Raw genomic sequence first — 5,830 nt, 5'->3', positions numbered from 1 at the left:
CTCCCGTGGTCAGACACAGAGAGATTATTCCTCTACACGGTCCCATCAAACACTCCCGGGGTCAGACACAGAGTGAATCTCAATCCTCACCGTCCCATCACACACTCCCGGGGTCAGACACAGAGAGATTATTTCTCTACACGGTACCATCACACACTCCCGGTGTCAGACACAGAGTGAATCTCCATCCTCACCGTCCCATCAGACACTCCCGGGTTCAGACACAGAGAGATTATTCCTCTACAAGGTACCATCAAACACTCCCGTGGTCAGACACAGAGAGATTATTCCTCTACACGGTCCCATCAAACACTCCCGGGGTCAGACACAGAGTGATTATTCCTCTACACGGTACCATCACAAACTCCCGGTGTCAGACACAGTGTGAATCTCCTTCAACACCGTCCCATCGCACACTCCCGGGGTCAGACACAGAGTGATTATTCCTCTCCACCGTCCCATCAAACACTCCGGGTGTAAGACACAGAGTGATTATTCCACTACAAGGTCCCATCAAACACTCCCGGGGTCAGACACAGAGTGAATCTCAATCCTCACCGTCCCATCAGACACTCCCGGGTTCAGACACAGAGAGATTATTCCTCTACAAGGTACCATCAAACACTCCCGTGGTCAGACACAGAGAGATTATTCCTCTACACGGTCCCATCAAACACTCCCGGGGTCAGACACAGAGTGAATCTCAATCCTCACCGTCCCATCACACACTCCCGGGGTCAGACACAGAGAGATTATTCCTCTACACGGTCCCATCAAACACTCCCGGGGTCAGACACAGAGTAAATCTCCTTCCTCACCGTCCCATCACACACTCCCGGGGTCAGACACAGAGAGATTATTCCTCTACACGGTACCATCAAACAATCCCGGGGTCAGACACAGAGTGAATCCCAATCCTCACCGTCCCATCACACACTCCCGGGGTCAGACACAGAGAGATTATTCCTCTACACGGTACCATCAAACAGTCCCGGGGTCAGACACAGAGAGATTATTCCTCTACACGGTCCCAGCAAACACTCCCGATGTCAGACACAGAGTCATTATTCCTCTACACGGTCACATCAAACTCTTCCGGTGTCAGACACAGAGTGATTATTCCACAACACGGTACCATCACACACTCCCGGTGTCAGACACAGTGTGAATCTCCTTCAACACCGTCCCATCACACACACCCGGGGTCAGACACAGAGTGATTATTCCTCTCCACGGTCCCATCAAACACTCCCGGGTTCAGACACAGAGTGAATCTCCCTCCACGCCATCCCATCACATTCTCCCGGGGTCAGACACAGAGTGATTATTCCTCTACACTGTCCCATCACACACTCCCGGGGTCAGACACAGAGAGATTATTCCTCTACACGGTACCATCACACACTCCCGGTGTCAGACACAGAGTGAATCTCCATCCTCACCGTCCCATCAGACACTCCCGGGTTCAGACACAGAGAGATTATTCCTCTACAAGGTACCATCAAACACTCCCGTGGTCAGACACAGAGAGATTATTCCTCTACACGGTCCCATCAAACACTCCCGGGGTCAGACACAGAGTGATTATTCCTCTACACGGTACCATCACAAACTCCCGGTGTCAGACACAGTGTGAATCTCCTTCAACACCGTCCCATCGCACACTCCCGGGGTCAGACACAGAGTGATTATTCCTCTCCACGGTCCCATCAAACACTCCGGGTGTAAGACACAGAGAGATTATTCCACTACAAGGTCCCATCAAACACTCCCGGGGTCAGACACAGAGTGAATCTCAATCCTCACCGTCCCATCAGACACTCCCGGGTTCAGACACACAGAGATTATTCCTCTACAAGGTACCATCAAACACTCCCGTGGTCAGACACAGAGAGATTATTCCTCTACACGGTCCCATCAAACACTCCCGGGGTCAGACACAGAGTGAATCTCAATCCTCACCGTCCCATCACACACTCCCGGGGTCAGACACAGAGAGATTATTCCTCTACACGGTCCCATCAAACACTCCCGGGGTCAGACACAGAGTAAATCTCCATCCTCACCGTCCCATCACACACTCCCGGGGTCAGACACAGAGAGATTATTCCTCTACACGGTACCATCAAACAACCCCGGGGTCAGACACAGAGTGAATCTCAATCCTTACCGTCCCATCACACACTCCCGGGGTCAGACACAGAGAGATTATTCCTCTACACGGTACCATCAAACAGTCCCGGGGTCAGACACAGAGAGATTATTCCTCTACACGGTCCCAGCAAACACTCCCGATGTCAGACACAGAGTCATTATTCCTCTACACGGTCACATCAAACTCTTCCGGTGTCAGACACAGAGTGATTATTCCACAACACGGTACCATCACACACTCCCGGTGTCAGACACAGTGTGAATCTCCTTCAACACCGTCCCATCACACACACCCGGGGTCAGACACAGAGTGATTATTCCTCTCCACGGTCCCATCAAACACTCCCGGGTTCAGACACAGAGTGAATCTCCCTCCACGCCATCCCATCACACTCTCCCGGGGTCAGGCACAGAGTGATTATTCCTCTACACTGTCCCATCAAACACTCCCGTGGTCAGACACAGAGTGATTATTCCTCTACACGGTACCATCACACACTCCCGGTGTCAGACACAGTGTGAATCTCCTTCAACACCGTCCCATCACACACTCCCGGGGTCAGACACAGAGTGATTATTCCTCTCCACGGTCCCATCAAACACTCCGGGTGTAAGACACAGAGTGATTATTCCACTACAAGGTCCCATCAAACACTCCCGGGGTCAAACACAGAGTGAATCTCAATCCTCACCGTCCCATCAGACACTCCCGTGGTCGGACACAGAGAGATTATTCCTCTACACGGTCCCATCAAACACTCCCGGGGTCAGACACAGAGTGAATCTCAATCCTCACCGTCCCATCACACACTCCCGGGGTCAGACACAGAGAGATTATTCCTCTACACGGTACCATCACACACTCCGGTGTCAGACACAGTGTGAATCTACTTAAACACCGTCCCATCACACACACCCGGGGTCAGACACAGAGTGATTATTCCTCTCCACGGTCCCATCAAACACTCCGGGTGTAAGCCACAGAGTGATTATTCCACTACAAGGTCCCATCAAACACTCCCGGGGTCCGACACAGAGTGAATCTCCATCATCACCGTCCCATCAGACACTCCCGGGTTCAGACACAGAGAGATTATTCCTCCACAAGGTACCATCAAACACTCCCGTGGTCAGACACAGAGAGATTATTCCTCTACACGGTCCCATCAAACACTCCCGGGGTCAGACACAGAGTGATTATTCCTCTACACGGTACCATCACAAACTCCCGGTGTCAGACACAGTGTGAATCTCCTTCAACACCGTCCCATCACACACACCCGGGGTCAGACACAGACTGATTATTCCTCTCCACGGTCCCATCAAACACTCCGGGGGTAAGACACAGAGTGATTATTCCACTACAAGGTCCCATCAAACACTCCCGGGGTCAGACACAGAGTGAATCTCAATCCTCACCGTCCCATCAGACACTCCCGGGTTCGGACACAGAGAGATTATTCCTCTACAAGGTACCATCAAACACTCCCGTGGTCAGACACAGAGAGATTATTCCTCTACACGGTCCCATCAAACACTCCCGGGGTCAGACACAGAGTGAATCTCAATCCTCACCGTCCCATCACACACTCCCGGGGTCAGACACAGAGAGATTATTCCTCTACACGGTCCCATCAAACACTCCCGGGGTCAGACACAGAGAGATTATTCCTCTACACGGTACCATCAAACAATCCCGGGGTCAGACACAGAGTGAATCTCAATCCTCACCGTCCCATCACACACTCCCGGGGTCAGACACGGAGAGATTATTCCTCTACACGGTACCATCAAACAGTCCCGGGGTCAGACACAGAGAGATTATTCCTCTACACGGTCCCAGCAAACACTCCCGAGGTCAGACACAGAGTCATTATTCCTCTACACGGTCACATCAAACTCTTCCGGTGTCAGACACAGAGTGATTATTCCACAACACGGTACCATCACACAATCCCGGTGTCAGACACAGAGTGAATCTCCTTCAACACAGTCCCATCACACACTCCCGGGGTCAGACACAGAGTGATTATTCCTCTCCACGTTCCCATCAAACACTCACGGGGTCAGACACAGATTGATTATTCCTCTACACGGTCCCATCAAACACACCCGGGGTCAGACACAGAGTGAATCTCCCTCCACGCCATCCCATCACACTCTCCCGGGGTCAGACACAGAGTGATTATTCCTCAACACGGTCCCATCAAACACTCCCGGGGTCAGACACAGAGAGATTATTCCTCTACACGGTACCATCAAACAGTCCCGGGGTCAGACACAGAGAGATTATTCCTCTACACGGTCCCAGCAAACACTCCCGGGGTCAGGCACAGAGTCATTATTCCTCTACACGGTCACATCAAACTCTTCCGGGGTCAGACACACAGTGATTATTCCTCAACCCGGTACCATCACACACTGCCGGTGTCAGACACAGTGTGAATCTCCTTCAACACCGTCCCATCACACACTCCCGGGGTCAGACACAAAGTGATTATTCCTCTACACGGTCCCATCAAACACTCCCGTGGTCAGACACAGAGTGATTATTCCTCTACACGGCCCGGTCCAACTTTCCCGGGGTCATACACAGAGTGATTATTCCTCTACACGGTCCCATGAAACACTCCCGGGGTCAGACACAGAGTGAATCTCCGTCCACACCGTCCCAACACACACTCCCGGGGTCAGACAGATTGATTATTCCTCTACACCGTCCCAGCAAACACTCTCGGGGTCAGTCACAGAGTGAATCTCCCTCCACACCGCCCATCACACACTCCCGGGGTCAGACACAGAGTGAATCTCCCTCCACACGGTCCCATCAAACACTCCCAGGGTCATACACAGAGGGATTATTCCTCAACACGGTCCCATCAAACACTGCCGGGGTCAGACACAGAGTGAATCTCCCTCCACTCCGTCCCATCACACACTCCCGGGGTCAGACACAGAGTGATTATTCCTCTACACGGTCCCATCACACACACCCGGGTTCAGACACAGAGTGATTATTCCACTCCACGGTCCCATCAAACACTCCCGGGGTCAGACACAGAGTGAATCTCCATCCTCACCGTCCCATCACACACTCCCGGGGTCAGACACAGAGAGATTATTCCTCTACACGGTCACATCAAACTCTTCCGGTGTCAGACACAGAGTGATTATTCCTCAACACGGTACCATCACACACTCCCGGTGTCAGACACAGAGTGAATCTCAATCCTCACCGACCCATCAGACACTCCCGGGGTCAGACACAGAGAGATTATTCCTCTACAAGGTACCATCAAACACTCCCGTGGTCAGACACAGAGTGATTATTCCTCTACACGGTACCATCACACACTCCCGGTGTCAGACACAGTGTGAATCTCCTTCAACACCGTCCCATCACACACTCCCGGGGTCAGACACAGAGTGATTATTCCTCTCCACGGTCCCATCAAACACTCCGGGTGTAAGACACAGAGTGATTATTCCACTACAAGGTCCCATCAAACACTCCCGGGGTCAGACACAGAGTGAATCTCAATCCTCACCGTCCCATCAGACACTCCCGGGGTCAGACATAGAGAGATTATTCCTCTACAAGGTACCATCAAACACTCCCGTGGTCAGACACAGAGAGATTATTCCTCTACACGGTCCCATCAAACACTCCCGGGGT

This window comes from Hypanus sabinus, unplaced genomic scaffold (assembly GCF_030144855.1).
Source record: "Hypanus sabinus isolate sHypSab1 unplaced genomic scaffold, sHypSab1.hap1 scaffold_328, whole genome shotgun sequence".
Classification (NCBI taxonomy): domain Eukaryota; kingdom Metazoa; phylum Chordata; class Chondrichthyes; order Myliobatiformes; family Dasyatidae; genus Hypanus; species Hypanus sabinus.
This window is presented reverse-complemented; position numbering follows the sequence as displayed.